Source organism: Leiobunum rupestre, chromosome 1, assembly GCF_980474605.1.
Source record: "Leiobunum rupestre chromosome 1, qqLeiRupe1.1.hap1, whole genome shotgun sequence".
Classification (NCBI taxonomy): Eukaryota; Metazoa; Arthropoda; class Arachnida; order Opiliones; family Sclerosomatidae; genus Leiobunum; species Leiobunum rupestre.
Genome location: NC_143384.1, coordinates 20,251,327 through 20,272,318, shown reverse-complemented (window position 1 = coordinate 20,272,318; position 20,992 = coordinate 20,251,327). Strand labels below are relative to the sequence as shown.

Below are 20,992 nucleotides of genomic sequence, written 5' to 3'. Positions count from 1 at the left end.
AAGAATCTTCTGGCACCGCCCCTGTAGGTAGTTGCTAAAACTGTCTATTAAATTCTGGAGATTTACAAATGAGTTCGATTAGGGGTTAGTAAATGTCCACTTGTTTTTATGGTACCGATCATTAATTAATATTTTCCATTAAAGTAGCGCGAGCCACAATCCCCTAAAAATGAAGAAACGCGTACCGCGTAGCCCATTTCACCTGCCAAGTTTGTCAAGACCAAAAGATTGTATACTAGCGCCTATTGTTATAATTTGTGGCTTTTAATATTTAATAAAGCTCTTTTAACACTAAACGGAATATTTGCAGTCTAGTTTATCGTTGGATAAATTAGGAAGAACCTTTGAATTTTATTCAATCGAAGATATCATTAACTCCCGACGTTTAGAGTACCCTTCATTTTATTAATAAAAAAAGTATATAATAAACCCATAGCCGAGTAATAGTTTAATGTTTGATTTTTGAAATTTTTGCTCGCCGCGCTGTGAGCGATTTGCGTAAACGAACTTTACCGTCGCTCACCGTGATCAAAATCCGCGCTCAAATCTGAGCGAACTATTCCTTCTCTCGGTTATTTTCCCTCAACGCTGCGTCAGCGCTTTCTACTGAGGGTACTAACGCGTCGCTTTAAAGTGAGGGGGCTATTCCGAAGATCGGGAGATCTCGCTCAGCGCGCGGTGAGCGCTTAAAAGTGAGGGAACTAACCCGTTGAGGGGGGAATCTCCCTCAGCGCGCCGTCAGCCATCAACGCCGGAGCGAACTATTCGGCGCTCGCCCAGAGGCTGCTCAATTTAGCCCTCTCGTTGAACAAGAGCAGCTGGAATTCGAATTTGAAGCGCTCGCTCATTACTGCAGGATTTTCAAAAACGAGTGCTCACTATTTTTGCCCACCTCTGGTCCGAATTTCCCAAAAACTGTAGCGGTGATTCTGTGAAATTTTCCCCGAGCTTTAAGGGCAAAAATCCGCCAAATTGGACAGGGTAGTTAACAAATAACCTTTTTACGGGCTCTCTGAAACGTTCCTCCATTTGTTTATGTCATCGACTCACCGCGCCAACCGTGAGCGTAAACTTTAAACCCCATCCTCGTTCTTTTTTCAAAATAATATTTTGGGCTGAGTAAGCCAGAATTTTCCCTGATTTGACTTTATTTTTTATTATTATTTTCATTTTGCCTTTGGAAGTCGTAATTTTATTTCGAAATTTAATTACAGTTTTTACGCCTTTTTGAATTCAATTTAAAAGTTAGCCTTAATAGTGTCCCTTTGTTGGTTTTTTTTTTCGTAATAAAGTAATTTCCCGCTTTGGCAATGGCCGCCATTTTGTGCTCTATTTCGTTTTCTATAAGAGATAGCGTGGGTGACTAGGTACAGTTTAGGAAAATAATTTATCGAGTTTTGTGTAGATGGCACTGGTGATTGTGTTTAAAAAAAGCAAAGAAAAGTTAAGACTGTTTTGTTAAAATTCATAATTATTTACCTAAGAAAGCTTTGCTTGCAATCACTGAGGTAAAACCTTTAGAGTAATGGCACGGTGACATAAACTGACGTCACTCATGCTTTTTTATATAGATAGACAATTTACACTCAAAATGGCGGACAATCGCTAAAGCTATGGATTTCTACTACTATGGTTATCAAGTCTACACAAATACAAATAACTAAAATATGAAATAAAAATAATTTAAAATAAAAAATAAGAACTTAAAATATACAATAAGAAAAAATAAAAATAAAAAATAAGAACTTAAAATATACAATAAGAAAAAATAAAAATAAAAAATAAGAACTTAAAATATACAATAAGAAAAATAAAAATAAGAACTTAAAATATACAATAAGAAAAAATAAAAATAAAAAATAAGAACTTAAAATATACAATAAGAAAAAATTAAAATATAAAATAACAAGAACTTAAAATATACAATAAGAACAAATTAAAATATAAAATACGAATAATTTAAAATACAAAATAAAAAAAAATGTAAATTTATTTACAATAAAACAAAAACAATATATTAAAAAATAAATTTAAAATAAATATTGTGATAGTAAAACTCTTAATTGTAAAGCGTTTTCAAACATTATAGATGGCGCCACGCGGTAAATAAATCAACTAATCTTAGTTCCGAAATGTTTGAACATAATTTCCGGATGAAAAATTTATAAATTACATACATTATATGACTCTTAAAGAAATTATAAATACCTTTAATTCCTTCAAAATACTCCCAATAAAATTACACATTGTGAAAGAGATTACTGAAAAACAATTAAGGGTAAAGCCAAACGGAAATTGCCGTAAACCTTTCTATAAACGTCACTTTTATTTACGAAAGTACGTCATTGTATGGCATTTCTGTTTAAACCGAGAATTGCTTAGCAAATTACTTCAGTTATCCGTTTGACGTAAATCACGCTATCTCTAAATGAAATATCTGTTAAGATAATTATAAAAGGCTACTCCAACACCCTCTCGAACGCTCTCTGGGATAAAGAAATAAAGATAATTGTCAAAATATCATTTCATTTCGTACATCTAAACCGCTTCATTTTCACACGGAAGACATCCTAAATCGGTAAAGTTATTTTTAGAATTTTCTACAAAATATATCTAAATTTAAATAATTTTCACGATTAAATGGTATAAACTATATTCGGTATTTTATTTTCCATTTCTGTGAATTTTAAAGAGAAAAGATTTTAAAAGACGGGTAAATTAAACTCTTTTTTTCCTTTCGTTAGGATTAAATTTATTTTCCCGCCGCTCGATAGTTCGGGCACCCGCCACTAGGGGTATTTGTCGCATCGTCTACGAAGGAACGCAAAAATAAGGGAAATCGGCGTATCCAGGCGGAGCTGTTTCCCGGGGCTCGCCCTTTTCCCTCCCCGTGTCGACTTTTCAATAGAAAATTTGCTGTGAAGTTTTACGTTCGCGCCGTAAGGAATTTTGCACCAGTGGCCGCTTAAAAAAAGGAGTATTTGTGTTTAAAAACGGATTTTTCTAGTGGAAATTACCATTCGCGGACCCCCAGGAATATAGTTTGAACCTATTTGGGTGAGTTCCTTTAGAAATTAAGCCTTTCTTACGATTTTTGGGCGATATACCGCAAAGGGTCCCCGCGTTAGGCTTAGCGGCGTTCGTCCCCTACCTTCGGTTGTAGGCGGTAAGATCTTAGGCCTCGTCCCCGGCTCTCTAACGGCGATGGCGGTGACACACTTTTCGCGTCCTATGGACCCTCGGTCCCCCCTTCGCGAATTTTTATATGGCCAAGGCTTAACTAACTTAACCTTTTTCCGCGGCTTAGGATGGTAAAACTCGTAATCGGGATAGCGAGTTTAGTTTCAGTTTCGTTTTAACCGAGCGGTTTTCGCGTTTTAAAGGTAAATAATGGTTTTCAAACTATTTCGGTTCACCCGTCCTCTTATAGTAGTGAGGAAAATCTCAAAAAATCGTTATATTATTGATGTTCTAGCGAGGTACAATCGAAATCTACATGTTGCGATACTCCTTTGAATTCGGTTAATGTGGAAATTATGCAAATACGAAGCTATAAATTGTACTTAAATTTTTTGGGGTAGAACTTCGATTTTTGTCATTAAACCGCGTTAGGCCTAGCTAAAGACCGATTATGTGGGTTATATAATGTATTTTTCTCCTGATTTAATCTTGGGAGGCGTTTCGTTTTCATGATTATTTCTTATTATAGTAAATTCTTACGATGAATTATGATTTTTCAGTGTCGGAGTTGTGTATCCCCCTACCGTTGGTTATTTTATGTTTTCCACCTATTTTGGACATGAAAGTTAGGTAAGCTACATTTTTGATATATTATTTCCCGGGGAAAACAATTAATTGACCGATTTCAAATTGTCGTTTTTTTTCGCGTGGCAGTACCTTTACATTGTGAGGTATAGCAGGCTTATTAACCCGCTTTTATATTTGTACTCTAACATGGCGGCGTATTTTCACGAGCAAAATTAATTTTAAGATCCTCCAATATCATCTCATCACCAAAGTGCTCAACCTACGTCACACTTGTTTAAATTTCTCAACATCGCAAGCCGGTACATTAATAACATTTAAATTACGCGGCTAGCGCCCTCTTGTTGCACGAATTTCTAAGCTCGCGGGCACTAAAACAATTCGCGCAACATGGCGACATGCATTAGCGCATTACGTAACTGAATTTTTAAAGGGTTCTAAGTCGAGAATCTCTTTAATTAATATACTTCATATTTATATTAGTAAAATAGTTAAATTTATTAACTATGACGAGAAATGTAAATAATACTGCCATAGTTACTACAATAATAATAAATATTATTATGTAGAGAGCGTAATGAATTACTTGGATATTAACCCCAAAGGTACCTTTGACTGTAGTTCCAAGTTACTTCCTATATTAACCTTGGAGTAATACAAATCCCCCCCCCCCCCCCAAAAAAAAACCTAAAATAATGAGTCCAGAACTTGTAGATTCTTTATTTATTAAAAAAAAAATGCACAAAAGCCGAAAAGGCACAGAGTGGCTAAGCCTTGCCGCTAGGAAAAGCTTGGCAAAGGCCCAAAAAACCGTAGATCTTAATATAGCTCAACTGCCTAGAAAAATCTTGACTTAGCTAATGCTTTCTTTCCGTTATTTCTATACATTATTTATGCACATTCTTTGAATTTTTATCTTTACCTTTTTTTCTACAAATGGTTAGGCTTAAGATGGACCGTTTGATTTTCATTTGCCATATCTTATTTCCTCTTTTTTGGAGTATATTTGAATAAGCAAGGAGCGCTACTTTGATTGTCACATTGTCTGTTTAGTTTTTGATTGTAAATTGGTTTATCTGGGTCTAGTGATTTATATTTCTAACTGATTATATGGAGTGTACACGTTTTTGTTCTTTATATCGGGGTTATCCCGCGTGTTTATCACATCGCAGGCCAGTGGCACTTTTTCAATTTGCACTTTGTTTCAACAACTGTTTCATTTTTATATTTTTCAACACATTTTTTGTTGTTGTTCCGGAACGTCTGGATGGAGAAACAAAAAATATTTTCATTTTTAAAGAATAATAATTAAAAAATAATTTTAACGCACATCCTTTCGATTGAGTATATATTACTTAAGTAATTCTAGGATAAGTATTTTTAGTAACAATTACTAGTAATTTTCTTCCCCAGTTCCAATTGAAAATATTTGACATATTTTGTATTACTAGAAAAAGTATTTTTGATAAGAATAAAGAGTAATTTTTTTTCATCAGTTTTAATTGAAAATATGAATATAATAAATATTTTGTAATTCTAGGACATGTATTTTTCATAAACATTACTAGTAATTTTCTTCGCCGGTTCTACCTGAAAATATGAATATAATAAATATTTTGTAATTCTAGGACATGCATTTTTCATAAACATTACTAGTAATTTTCTTCGCTGGTTCTTCCTGAAAATATGAATATAATAAATATTTTGCATGAAAATATTAACTTAAAATCGCAATTTAACTTAATAGGCAGGCTAAGCCCACCTTTGAAAACGTGAGCTTGGAAACTTGTAGCAAGGCTCCCGCCAGGTCCCTAAAATACCTAAAAGCCCCTACGTTTTTTCGAGGTCCCTAAACCACCGTAAAATCGGAATTTGGTACCTAAATTACCATATTTCTAATAAATTTGCTGAAAAGTACCATCGGCTTATAATATTGAACCAGAATTGTAACGATTCACGTTTGCTATAATGTATGTTAGGTGGCGCCACGAGCTCGGCTAAATTTAAATATTTGGTAAAATTGATAATGAGTAAAAATAGGTCATTTTTGTGATAAAATATTTTTACAAATTAAAACTAAGTCAGTTTTAGAAATACCCTATTTTAAGTCATTTTTGTAAAAATTGAAATTAAAATAAAGATTTCATTTTTATTTAAATGGTCCCTATTTGGTTCCTACTTTTCAAAATTTGGTTCCTATTTCACCCTAAAAATCCCCTATTTCCGTATTTTGTTTTAAGATTTTGGTGGAAGCCCTGTTGTAGGAATCTTATTTTATACAATTTACACTCCTACAAGCTCCCCCGTTCACGTTCACGAGGGATGGCTTAACTGGTATTAATACGATATTGACGTATATTGTAGTATACTAGTATAAGAATTACTAGTAATTTTTTTCATCGATTAACGGAAATAAAACCAACATGTTTTTGCACAAAAATGTGTTTTTTTTTTCATTCGTAATTAAGAGACAATAAACTAAAAGTGATCTGGGATTTAAACGAATTATTTCCCGAACATATCACCACTAGAGGCGCTACGAGTGAATCGAGGGGAGGGAAGCTAGATCGATATCGGCGTAATTATGATTTTTATGTTGTTAATGCAGTGCTGCAGTGCATAGGCGCTATTTCCGAGAATTGTAGAGGTGTATCTGTCAATAACTGCCTTGACCAGCGATTTTTTTTAAAATTCGTTCTACTTTTACAGGTAAACATTATTACTTTTAAAATGTTTATAACGTGTTTCATGTGGATATTTAAATTGACTGATTTCTAAAAATATATCATTGATTTAAATACACTATTATACTTCAATGCATTTATGAAAATGTACGCTTGTAATTAATCACTTTAGCAATGCAGGGCTCCCAGATTTCCTATAATTCCTATAAATTCCTATAATTTTAATATGCTCCTATAATTTCCTATTTTCTCAAAATTGTTCCTATAAATTCCTATTTTTTCGAAATTTTTTAGTTTTTCTATAGCTATATCCAGAAATTCCTATAATTTTAAAAATAATGTATTAGAAAATAGCCTTAACGTTTGGGAAAAATTTGCCTTCTAAATAGAGCTTAGCTCTGGCTTAGGTCCGGTGTTCCCGAAAACATCAACGGTTGAGCTCCCAGAGTTCCTATAAATTCCTTTAATTTCAATATACTCCTATAATTTCCTATTTTTTGGCTAAAAATGTTCCTATAAATTCCTATATTTTCTATGAAATTTCCTATAATTCCTATATTTTCTATGAAATTTCCTATAATTCCTATATTTTCTATGAAATTTCCTATAATTCCTATAATATTTAAAAAAAAGTCGCTGGGAGCCCTGGTAATGTCAAATCAGAGCAAACTAACTTAAATATAGTTTTTAATTAGTAATTAAATTTAATTATGATTAATTTAAAATTTAGTTTACGTTACCGCTGTACTCAAATTGAAATTAATAAAATTAAAAATATCAATTAAAATCAATAAAAATTCATAACTCTGGATGTATTTAAAAATTCTGCCACTAGGTTTAACACAAGTGAGCAGTTATTGGCTCGTGGAGTGCTCTGATGAAAATCTGTACCTAATAATAATAATCAGCTAGGCTAATACCCTTGGCACCACCTTAGGCCTAAGTCATCAAGCGACTTTTGAAGCCTTTAATTCAGGTGGCCGGGTTACAATGCGTAGGAGGGTGGTGGCAAGCCCTGCATGCCACGCGATCGAGCCAACAGCTCCCTACAATGATTAAAATTGATTAAATTATGATTAATTTTTTTAATCGTGAGTATTAGGACACCCTGTAATGGTTATCTGCCCTGGACAGTATAACCATAGCACGGAAGGTCAAGCTTCCGTCAATATTCACTGGTGGCGCGACAGTCTAGTAAAAAAGTCCGCTGACAGTGACCATACTTCCTATATTTTTCTATATTTTTAATGCCGTCCTATAAATTCCTTTATTTCCACCTATTTTCATTAATAATTAACGGTCTTTTGAAAATGAAAGAACTTTTTTATACGTGTCATAGAACATTAGTGAAAACACTGCCACTTTCGAACAAAATCTTGAAATGTACGGGCTTCGGAAATCCGCTAAGTAATCCACTAATGCAAGAAAGCAGTGTACCAAAAATTATCAATATTGTAGGTGATTCGAGGCAAAGTATACCGATATGCAATAATTGCCTTATTATTTTTCCTATATTTTCCTATTTAGTGTCCTATATTTTCATATAATTCGCCTGTTTAGTTCCCTATATTTTCCACTAATTCGCCTGTTTTATTTCCTATAATTTGCCTATTTTATTTCCTATATTTTCCTTTAATTCGCCTATTTTATTTCCTATATTTTCCTTTAATACGCCTATTTTATTTCCTATATTTTCCTTTAATTCGCCTATTTTATTTCCTATATTTTCCTTTAATTCGCCTATTTTATTTCCTATATTTTCCTTTAATTCGCCTATTATATTTCCTATATTTTCTTATAATTCTCCTATTTTATTTCTTATATTTTCCTTTAATTCGCCTATTATATTTCCTATATTTTCCTTTAATTCGCTTATTATATTTCCTATATTTTCCTTTAATTCGCCTATTTTATTTCCTATATTTTCCTATTATTCGCCTCTAAAAATTTTTCCATAAAATTTTCAAAGCCTTTCCCTAGCCACCCTGCATGTATTTCCACGGTACCTGTAAAACCCGTGGAATTTTAAAATGGGTCTAAATAGTCAGGAATTGTTAAGAGATAGTTAAAACGCAAATTCAGGGAATGTAATTTTGGTTGCAAATGGAAAATGTTTGCTTAAAACCTGGAAAAGTCACGGATTTTGAATGTATACTTCACAACAGGACATTCTAGACTATGGCGCCACGAGAAACTGACTTTCGACGGAAGTTAGGTTTTAAATTGTGTCTCGAAACGTAGCTAGTTTCCTAAAAACCCGCTTCAATCGTGGAAATAGGTTTTGCAATAACATTTAAATCGTATTTGTAGTTTTGAAAACCATATTAAAATGCTGTACAAAGTGTGAATTGAGTTGGATTGAACTATAGACCTGAAATTTATCCCTATATGCACGGTACGTATTAAAATTAAATACGTTTTCAGAACCAACAACTGTTTATTTTAAAATATTATATTAAACGTTTAAGGGTCGTCCTTTAGAATGCGTACATTTGTGAATAAACCTTCCTGTATTCCGCGTATTTTATTGCACCTCCAAATTTAATTACAAATTTTAAAATTAAATTGTAACCTTAACTTTTTGTCATGTTAAAACCAGTTAATTGAACAAATTATAATTAATATTCCAACATGATATTTTTAATGATTTAAAAAAACCTATACCATTTGAGATATAACTTTTAGTTTAATAAATTTTACTTTTCATTTTTTCAGAAAACGTTTATTTGTACTGAAATATTTAACATTAATCTAGTATTTCGGACTATCGAAATTAAAATAAATTTAACACATTAATTATTCATTTTTTTAAAATTATTTTTTATTTTAATAATTGCATACGACAAGGTTAATTCGGTAATTTAAATAAATTAAATTAATATATTAAGGATCTCGTATTTTTTTTTAAATCTTAGATTTCCTATAGTTTCAAAATATTATATTTAACAACTTCAATTCGGTAAATTCCGAGTTGAAATTCAAATAAATTAAATGTAATATATTAAGGATTTCATATATTTTTCAAAAGATGTTTAGTTTCCTATACTTTGAAGTATTTGGATAAATCTGAGATATTTAACAACATAAATAAATTAAAGTAAATTAAATGTAATGTATTAAGGTTCTCATATTTAAAAAAAAATATTTATTTCATATTATTCGGAATATTTTTATAAATCTGAGATATTTAACAACTTCAATTCGGTAATTCCGAGTTAAAATAAATTAAAGTAAATTAAATGTAATGTATTAGGGTTATCATATTTAAAAAATATATTTCTTTCATATTATTCGGAATATTTTTATAAATCTTGAGATATTTAACAATTTCAATTCGGTAATTCCGAAATTTAATACATATAAGGTTCTCATATTTTTTTCAAAACCTGAATTTTGGATAACAGATAAGAATTTTGACCCGAGGTATCTTAAAAATGGAAAAGTATAAAAGTGCCTAACAAGGAGGTCGCGTTTACGATAACACGTGGTCTGATAAGCGAGTACCTACTGACTGAGACTAGACCCTTTCTTCAGCCACTACTACTACTACACACTCACACACACTCCCTTTAAGTAATGAAAGAGTTGTCCCCGCGATTGCATTTCTGGAGCTGTCTCCGCAACCTCTTCGTCTTCACCTCGAGACACTACCCCTTTTTTCAGCGCCACCGAAATCGACTCGGGATAGAGAGAGATGAGGCTAAGGTAACGCACGCGCGGTGACGCGCCGGTATCGCGCTCCGCCGAAGTAGTTCCCTCCCCCCCCCCCGCATCTGCGCGTGCGCCCCTCGAAGCTTCCAGGCGGCTATTTCCAACATGGCAGTATCGGGGCAGACTCCGACTCCCAGTTTCGAGCGGGGCCTGCAAATATACTTCATTTTCGAACCTTTTCTATGAGTTTTTGGGTTACCGTCCCGCCGTTGTCGCGACCGAAATCCCCGTTATGTTTCGAGTATTTATAACCCGACTATAACCCCAAATAATCTATTATTACCTCCCTTCGTACTGCGCTTCTATATTTTTTACTTCAAACTTAATGTATAGCTATAAGATAATGTAGACTTGTTTTTCGGAAAAAATGGAAATGTGAATTTTGATCCAATTCTAGTGGAATAATTATATTTTTTATTCGTGATTTTCCAGTGATTTGTGTGATTTTTTTTACTACCACCACCAGCGAACAACTAGAAGTCCACAACCGAGTGCGGTTCGATTATTTCGTGATTTTTGCGTGATTATTTTGTGATTTGTCTGACCGGCGAGTGATATTTTCGTTAGATATTTTTTGGGCGATTTAATTGGACGACAGAGGGAGTTACTGGTGATTTTTTCCTATAGTGTCGTCGGAGCGTTGTACGTACAATTGATTTTTGCGTCAGGGGTAAGTTTTTGCGGCCCAACCCCCTATTTTTTCTCTCTTCTCCTTCTACCTGTACATTTTATTGGTGTATCGATGATCATGTTTTATTACCGAGGCTTAGTCGAGTATTAAAATTGATCCATAATGTGACTTGGTTGGTCTTACCTCGAAGCCTATTTCCCTGGATCGTCGTGTTTACTAAGGGTGGTGGTAAATTTTTGTTTTAATTTATTTTTTTACATTTAGTTTCTCGTTTTTGGGTTAACTTTAACGGTGATAATATAATTCACCGCCCCTCTAACTCTGCTATGGTCGTATAAAATCCTACAATATCCATTTTTTGTACTATATATCAAACCAATATACTAAAAATATATAACTGAAAAAGACCCGCGTTTAAGAATTTAAATTATAAATATATTCTTGAAATCTTGGTATTATCATTATAAGTATCCTATATTTTTATCCTATGATCCCTAAAATGCTTTTAAATATATTCTTGAAAATTTACTATTAGTTCTATAATTTCCTATATTTTTATCCTATGATCCCTAAAATGCTTTTAAATATATTCTTGAAAATTAACTATTAGTTCTATAATTATCCTATATTTTTTATCCTATGATCCCTAAAATGCTTTTAAATATATTCTTGAAAATGAACTATTAGTTCTATAATTATCCTATATTTTTTATCCTATAATCCCTAAAATGCTTTTAAATATATTCTTGAAAATTAACTATTAGTTCTATAATTATCCTATATTTTTATCCTATGATCCCTAAAATGTTTTTAAATATATTCTTGAAAATTAACTATTAGTTTTATAATTATCCTATATTTTTTATCCTATTATCCCTAAAATGCTTTTAAATATATTCTTGAAAATTAACTATTATTTCTAAAAAATCGATAATTTTAAGATTTTTATTCTACAATTTCTTTAAATACTGGAACACAATTTTTACGCCCTAAATCGCGTTATATTTTGTTTCAAATGAAATTCACGAATATCACAAAGTCTAAATAATTTGGAGAACATCGAAATGAACATAATTTTTTCCCGTCTATTTCGTAAACGCTTCTGTGTTTGAACTAATATTTCCGCGTCGAAGCAGCTACGTTGGTAGCTTTCCAATTAGTTGGTTTTTTTGTAGAGCAGCGCGCGCCTCTCCTTAATTGCCACTTTTATTATATCAAAGCTCATTAGCGTGAGACTAGGGCTGGCTTGTCCGCCACTCGAGTTTCAAGCCGAGGATCCGAAGCCTACGCGGACCAACCGATAGGCCTCGCCACTACCCCGGATTGAACGGCTTCTCGAGGACGGACGATGGACCTCTTGCCACGTTCGCATCTGGGAACAGACCTATTTCGAAGCGGGATTTCGCTGCCCAGATCATTTCCATTTATGGTTGCGCCTTGTGCCTTACATTTTAGCCAAATCAGTTGCGTTAGTTATTAGTTGAACGACATGGCACCCAAGTACCAAAAGGCGTCGCTATAGTTCGTGGGTAATCTGAAGACTATTTTCGCTATAGTTTGTGGTTCCTGTGGCGCCCATTTTCAATACAATTTGTGGCTAACTCTGGCGCCGATTTACTCTGTACATTGTGGTTACTCTGGTACCAATTTCCGCTATACTTTGTGGTTAATCTGGCGCCCATTTCCGCTATACTTTGTGGTTAATCTGGCGCCCATTTCCGCTACAATCTGGGACTAACTCTGGCGCCTATTTACGCTACAATTTGTGGCTTACTCTGGTACCCATTCCCGCTATACTTTGTGGCTACTCTGGCGCCCATTTCCGCTACAATCTGTGACTAACTCTGGTGCTCATTTCAGCTATACTTGGTGGTTACTCTGGCGCCCATTTCCGCTACAATCTGTGACTAACTCTGGTGACCATTTCAGCTATACTTTGTGGTTACTCTGGCGCCTATTTACGCTACAATTTGTGGCTACCCTGAATACCATTTCCGCTCCAATTTGTGGCTAACTCTGGCGCCCATTTCCGCTCCAATTTGTGGCTAATTCTGATGCCCATTTCCGCTACAATTTGTGGCTAACTCTGGCGCCCATTTCCGCTATACTTGGTGGTTATTATAGCGCCCGTTTCCGCTACAATTTGTGGTTATTCTACCGCCCATTTCCGCTTAATTTGTGGCTAAATCTGGCGCTAATTTTGACTACAATTTGTGGCTAACTCTGGCGTCCATTTCCGATTCAATTTGTGGCTAACTCTGGCGCTCATTTCCGCTATACGATGTGGTTACTCTGAAGACCATTTCCGTTACAATTTGAGGCTAACTCTGACGCCCATTTCCGCTATATGCTGTGGCTACCCTAAATTCCATTTCCGCTCCAATTTGTGGCTAACTCTTACGCCCATTTCCGCTCCAATTTGTGGCTACCTCTTACGCCCATTTCCGCTCCAATTTGTGGCTAACTCTGGCGCCCATTTCCGCTCCAATTTGTGGCTAACTCTTACGCCCATTTCCGCTCCAATTTGTGGCTAACTCTGGCGCCCATTTCCGCTCCAATTTGTGGCTAACTTTGGCGCCCATTTCCGCTACAATTAGTGGCTAACTCTGGCGCCCATTTCCGCTACAATTTGTGGCTAACTCTGGCGCTCATTTCCGCTATACGCTGTGGTTACTCTGAAGACCATTTCCGCTACAATTTGAGGCTAACTCTTGCACCCATTTCCAGTATACGATGTCGTTACTATGAAGACCATTTCTGCTACAATTTGTGGCTAACTCTGGTGCCCATGTCCTGTACAATTTGTGGCTAACCATGTTACCCATTTCCGGTACAATTTGAGGCTCACTCGGGTGCCCATTTCCGTTATACGCTGTGGTTACTATGAAGACCATTTCCGCTACAATTTGTGGCTAACTCTGGTTCCCATGTCCTGTACAATTTGTGGCTAAACATGTTGCCCATTTCTGCTACAATTTATGGCTAACTCTGGCGCCCATTTCCGCTATACGCTGTGGTTACTCTGGCGCCCATTTCGGCTATACGCTGTGGCTACTCTGGTGCCCATTTCCGCTATACGCTGTGGTTACTCTGGTGTCCATTTCCGCTATGCTTTGTGAAGCATGAGACTAGTATCGGCTATAGTTTGTGACCAATCTGACGTTGAAGTCGAGTGGTTGAAGTCCGTTTTATTTTGTGACCAATCTGACGTTGAAGTCGAGTGGTTGAAGTCCGTTTTATTTTGTGACCAATCTGAAGTTGAAGTCGGGCGGTTGAAGTCCGTTATATTTTGTGACCGATATGGCGTTGAAATCCTTTATAATTTGTGCTCGATTTGTCGTTGAAGTTCGTTATGATCTGTGACCAATCTGACTCCTATGTCAGGTTTAATTTGTGGTGCTAATTTGATGAGTAAGTCCGCTTTAGTTTGACTTCTCTCATTCTTATGTCGGCCATAGTTTGTGACCAATCTGACGTCAGTGTCCGCTATAGTTTGTGACCGATCTGACGTCAGTGTCCGCTATAGTTTGTGACCGATCTGACGTCAGTGTCCGCTATAGTTTGTGACCAATCATACGTCAGTGTCCGCTATAGTTTGTGACCGATCTGACGTCAGTGTCCGCTATAGTTTGTGACCGATCTGACGTCAGTGTCCGCTATAGTTTGTGACCGATCTGACGTCAGTGTCCGCTATAGTTTGTGACCAATCAGACGTCAGTGTCCGCTATAGTTTGTGACCGATCTGACTCCTATGTCCGCTACAGTTTATCACCCACATGACGCCAACATCGGTTATAGTTTGTGACCGATCTGACTCCTATGTCGGCTATAGTTTGTGACCAATCAGACGTCAGTGTCCGCTATAGTTTGTGACCGATCTGACTCCTATGTCCGCTATAGTTTGTGACCAATCAGACGTCAGTGTCCGCTATAGTTTGTGACCGATCTGACTCCTATGTCGGCTATAGTTTGTGACCAATCAGACGTCAGTGTCCGCTATAGTTTGTGACCGATCTGACCCCTATGTTGGCTATAGTTTGTGACCAATCAGACGTCAGTGTCCGCTATAGTTTGTGACCGATCTGACTCCTATGTCCGCTATAGTTTGTGACCAATCAGACGTCAGTGTCCGCTATAGTTTGTGACCGATCTGACTCCTATGTCGGCTATAGTTTGTGACCAATCAGACGTCAGTGTCCGCTATAGTTTGTGACCGATCTGACTCCTATGTCCGCTATAGTTTGTGACCAATCAGGCGTCAGTGTCCGCTATAGTTTGTGACTGATCTGACTCCTATGTCCGCTATAGTTTGTGACCAATCAGGCGTCAGTGTCCGCTATAGTTTGTGACCGATCTGACTCCAATGTCTGCTACAGTTTATCACCCACATGACGCCAACATCGGTTATAGTTCATGGTCCTTCAAACTCCAAATTATCTTACATCAGGTCCAAGACGAGATACGTAGGAGGACGTCACCAGTGTTATTTGACCATATATATTGCCCACTCAAAACTACTTCCGACTATTTAGGACGCGGTGTTGAAGTCTAACCTTCCTCGAATATTGAAAAACATTGAAATTGAAACAAACGACGTAATTTTTCTATTCGTAAAAGGAGTTGGATAGATTCCAATTGAAAGGCCATTAAGTCGACGAAAAGCGAGCTCGTGAAATATGGACGTTATAGAAAAGAGAGATTCTGAGATTTGATAAAGTTTTATTGGTCGCGAGTACGAGGGATAACATTGCGTTGAATACTTGAATTATTTCCCCTATTTCATCTAGAGCAGCACGTCCTTCTTTACAGCCCCGACTGCGAATAAATTCTTTTATTTGAATCGTTGGCCTTTTTTTTTGGTGGACCCTCGGCAATAGTATTTTGACTCGTCTTGATTCGCTTTAATAGGATTTGATACGATACTTTATTTTTCGTTGTCAGATTTCGTTCGTTAAAAGTTCGTCGATAGGGTGACGCTTCTAGGGATACTCTCGGAAAGGGTATAGTTTATGTCGCTTTAATTTGCGGGTTGTTTTTAGGTGACGCGTTTGTAATATCCGGCTTTTCTTGGCGAGTGGGTAGTTTAAAGGCTATTTATTTTTACTCGTGTGTTTTTTTAGATCTTATTGTGGCTTAAGTTTTGGGGTAGTGTTTAGGGTTTTAGATCTTAATGCGGCTAAGTTTTTGGGCGGCGTTTAAGGGTTTAGATTTTGTTATGGTTAAATTGTTGGGGTGGCGTTGAGGGTTTTACATCTTATTGTGGGAAAATTAACTTAACAATAGAAGTAATTTTTTAATTTTTATGAAATAAATTAGAAAAATTAACATATTTTATATAATTAACATGTTTTAGAAAAATTAACGGGTTTTAGAAAAATTAACGGGTTTTAGAAAAATTAACGGATTTTTGAAAAATTAACGGGATTTAGAAAAATTAACATGTTTTAGATTAATTATTTTGTTTTTGATTAATTATTATGTTTATGTTTATGATTAATTATTATGTTTATGTTTATGATTAATTATGTTTTGGATTAATTATTATGTCTTTGATTATGGTTTAGATTAATTCAGATATTTTTAGATTAATTTACATATTTTTAGATTAATTTAAATATTTTTAGTTTTATTTACATATTTTTAGATTTATTTAAATATTTTTAGATTTATTTACATATTCTTAGATCAATTTACATATTTTTAGTTTTATTTACATATTTTTAGATTTATTTACATATTTTTAGATTTATTTACACATTTTTAGATCAATTTACATATTTTTAGCTACATTAACATTTTAGCTGCGTTTCAAAAACGCATTTATACCACTTGAGGAAAGTTGAGGTCACTATGCGCAATTTATTTAGTCCATTTGGCACCCCGCTAGACGAGACCTAACCAAAAATTAAAACGTAGAAGAGGCAAAATCGTGATGCCGTCTAGGCGTAAAATCGTCATTGAAATTAAAATACAGTTTAAATGACGTATACATACATCGTTTGACTGAAATCAATTACAAATTGAATTTATCTAACGCTCTGCCTTCTCCTACTCTAACCCCGATAAAGTAAACCTTTAACCATGCCACAAAATTAACATTCCAGTTATTATTCCCATTAATAGGTTCTAATTGCTTTTTGTACCCAACCCTTCTACATTCGGTTGGATATACTTTAATAGAGAACTCAAATTTATAACCTTGACCTTCCGTCCCCTCTCGTATAAGGTAATATATAGCCTGCTTTTTGGAAGGTGGTTAGGGGGCCGGGTTGTACGCGTTAATTTCTGTTATGCCGAATTAATCCCCGGTGGCCAACGCCAATATACGGGGCTCTTGTATCTCCGTGGGCCTCCTTTCAAAAGGGGACATTCACCGTTACAGTTACGCGCACCTGTATACAGGTGTACTTTACATGTCGCTACGCGCGTTTACATTGACGCCGCCACCGTTTGAGTTTCGCATTCAAGGTGCCACGTTTAGTAGCAGAACTTCCACCTTTTTTTATTCGGTGTTATCAGTTATTTGAAATATTTTGTTAAGTTATCTGCGATATTGGATATATTGGTAAGATATTTTTATTTTATTTTGGTAATCTATTGGGATTCTCTTATTTTTTGGGAGTTTTGTACTTTGCTGATACTTAATAACTTAAGTTATTATTTGTCTAATTTGGGTTACTTAAAGTTACTATTTGTCTAATTTGGGTTACTTAAAGTTACTTTGTCTAATTTGGGTTACTTAAAGTTACTTTGTCTAATTTGGGTTACTTAAAGTTACTATTTGTCTAATTTGTGTTACTAAAAGTTACTATTTGTCTATTCGGGTTTCTTAAAGTTACTATTTGTCTAATTTAGGTTACTTAAAGTTACTATTTGTCTAATTTGGGTTACTTAAAGTTACTATTTGTCTATTCGGGTTACTTAAAGTTACTATTTGTCTAATTTGGGTTACTTAAAGTTACTTTTTGTCTAATTTGGGTTACTTAAAGTTACTTTTTGTCTAATTTGGGTTACCGAAAGTTACTATTTGTCTATTCGGGTTACTAAAAGTTACTATTTGTCTAATTTAGGTTACCAAAAGTTATTATTTGTCTAATTTGGGTTACTTAAAGTTACTATTTGTCTAATTTGGGTTACTAAAAGTTACTATTTGTCTATTCGGGTTTCTTAAAGTTACTATTTGTCTAATTTAGGTTACCAAAAGTTATTATTTGTCTATTCGGGTTACCAAAAGTTATTATTTGTCTATTTGGGTTACTAAAAGTTACTATTTGTCTAATTTGGGTTACTTAAAGTTACTATTTGTCTATTTGGGTTACTTAAAGTTACTATTTGTCTAATTTAGGTTACCAAAAGTTATTATTTGTCTATTTGGGTTACTAAAAGTTACTATTTGTCTAGTTTGGGTTACTAAAAGTTACTATTTGTCTATTTGGGTTACTTAAAGTTACTATTTGTCTAATTTAGGTTACCAAATGTGATTATTTGTCTAATATGGGTTACTTAAAGTTACTATTTGTCTAATTTGGGTTACTTAAAGTTACTATTTGTCTAATTTGGGTTACTAAAAGTTACTATTTGTCTATTCGGGTTTCTTAAAGTTACTATTTGTCTAATTTAGGTTACCAAAAGTTATTATTTGTCTAATTTGGGTTACTTAAAGTTACTATTTGTCTAATTTGTGTTACTAAAAGTTACTATATTTGGTTACAATTTCCAAATTTGATAAGTAATCTCAATAAAAAGTTAAATTGCAAAGGCAAAATTAATATTCTAATAAAGTACATTTTTATTTTAACTCAAAAACATGGTAACTCGTAGTTAATATATTAAGTTACGACATTTTCCTATCAAGGTCGATTCGCTTCAATATTAGATATATAATTATTTTATTTACGAACAAGCAATTTTAATTTTATTTCGTTGAATATTGCTCCCTATTTTATCCTGGTTTTTTTTTCATGTTTAAAAATGTTCGCCAATGACAATTATCTCAAAATAATTGAAGGTAATCTCCCCTTGTACTCTGGAACCTAAAAACGTATATTTCAAAATGGATAGCGTTTTTTCATCCATACGTACACAGGTAATGAAAAATTATTTTTTACGCACTAAACGATGTTTACAATTTAAAAAAAAAACACATTTTACGACAATGCAAAGTATATGGCACCTAGTGCAATCACGAGTTAATAATAATTATAATAATAACTGGTATATAATTAATACATTTACGCAATTAATTAAAATCCCAGTGATCGTATATTTTCTGAAATAATCCTATTTCATCATATAATTTAGTTTTGAATTTTACCAAATAACTTGATATTCTTAAAACGTTATAGACTTACAGTAAATATATTTAATTTACTAATTTGTCAATATCTAAAGAATACTCTACTAAAGAATATGACTACTTTGAACCATATCTTAAAAATTAATATTTAAACTATTTTAAATCTATAATATTAGTCCTTTAAATCGGTATTATTAGTCCTTTAAATCGGTATTATTAGTCCTTTAAATCGGTATTATTAGTCCTTTAAATCGATATTATTAGTCCTTTAAATCGATATTATTAGTACTTTAAATCTGTAGGTTTAGTACTTTAAATCTAAAGGTTTAGTACTTTAAATCTGAAGGTTTAGTGCTTTAAATCTGAAGGTTTAGTACTTTAAATCTGAAGGCTTAGTACTTTAAATCTGAAGGCTTAGTACTTTAAATCTGAAGGTTTAGTGCTTTAAATCTGAAGGTTTAGTGCTTTAAATCTGAAGGTTTAGTGCTTTAAATCTGAAGGTTTAGTCCTCTTAATAGGTAATTGTAATTCTTTAAATACGTATTTTTAGTCTTCTAAATCTGAGATTGAGTTTTAGTCCCCTAAATATCACATAATGAAATTTCTATATATTTTTGGGGACCTTAATCGTTACGCCTCTGAACGGAAATAAACGAAAATGAGAAAAATATTTAGCTCCGTTGGACGATTTAAAACCACCAGCAAAATCGTGGATGAAAATGCGTGAAAAATCTCAGTCCCAAAAACTCCCCAAACGGAGAGTAGGGACTGGTATAGCTAACCCGATAGCGCTATCAAAGGCGGCGCGTACCTTTCGCTTCCTTGTTAAGCGGGTATCAGATGAGCCAGTCCCGGTTTCTGGAATGGCTCTCTGGCTCTCTCTCGCAGAGTGTCAGCATCCACTGAGCATGCGCGCTAGATTGTAGGTAATGCGGTGGCGAACCCGATTCGTCGTCCGCTGACTCTTTCGGCCGTTCGTTCCCCGCTTCGTCAGGCTGCCATTTCAATATCAGCTTGGCAGTAGGCTAGAGACGTAAATTAGTTAATTTTAAGCGACTGACTCCCCTTACCGAGATATCGCCTTTTCCCTAATTGTTTATATAGTTTTAATGTCGCCGTCGTACAAAATATTAATTTAATTTAATGATCTTGTTTAAGATAATCTACACAATGAAGGAGTATCAATTTTATAGTAAACGTCGTTTCACAGTTTTAAAGGCGATTAACATTTTGTATTTTTTTTAGGTTGCGTAGTTAGTTGAATGGTTGTAATTAGGGATGAACCGATATGGGTACAATCGATATATCGGCGGTAATATTGGACGATACATCGGTCGATATTAACAAAGTTATCTATCATAACAGTAGTGTATATGATAAAATCATCGTGAAAGATGGTTCAGTGCACTGTCATACCATTTTATTCTAATTTTTCATTAGAAAAAGTTTGCAAGAGCATATCCGAATATGTTTATTTTCATTTTACTTGATGCATATTTTCTATTACAAATCGATTATCGTTGTTTTTTCATTTGTTTACACTCGTAACCCCCCTGTCTAAAATAAGGCATGATCTAGCTTCAAAGTCTGGCGTCCGTACATATCAAATAAAATATTATCATTAGTTCATCGAGAATTTTCTTATTTTTAAATGTTTTTCTGAAAATATTTTTCTTATACCGGTATCGGCCAATATCGACTTAAGCGAAGCCGATATTGGCCGATTCCGATATTAGAAAAATAAGCCGATATATCGGTGCATCCCTAGTTGTAATCGGCGTGGGCACCATACCTGGAAGGCATTTAAAAGTCAGGGAATTTTAAGGTCAGGGGAAATTCTAGATTTAAATTTGGTTTAAAATGGAAAACGTTTACTAAATCGAAGGAATTTGAATATGAATAGTT

At 34.3% G+C, this 20,992-nt stretch overlaps 1 protein-coding gene across 2 annotated transcripts in view; it reads left to right on the top strand.

Annotated features, from left to right (window-relative positions):
* Positions 1-2,784: 2,784 nt before the first annotated feature.
* The window catches only part of PMCA (plasma membrane calcium-transporting ATPase 3), a 133,112-nt gene continuing 114,904 nt past the window's right edge, over positions 2,785-20,992 (top strand). Inside the window, exons 1-2 of one of the 2 annotated variants that reach the window (XM_090176582.1) lie at positions 2,785-3,057; positions 3,741-3,810. The gene's annotated coding sequence lies outside the window, so the exon portion shown is untranslated. Of the gene's footprint in view, positions 3,058-3,740; positions 3,811-10,680; positions 10,831-20,992 lie in introns of those variants that run through there. The other variant, XM_090176589.1, reaches the window with a different exon arrangement.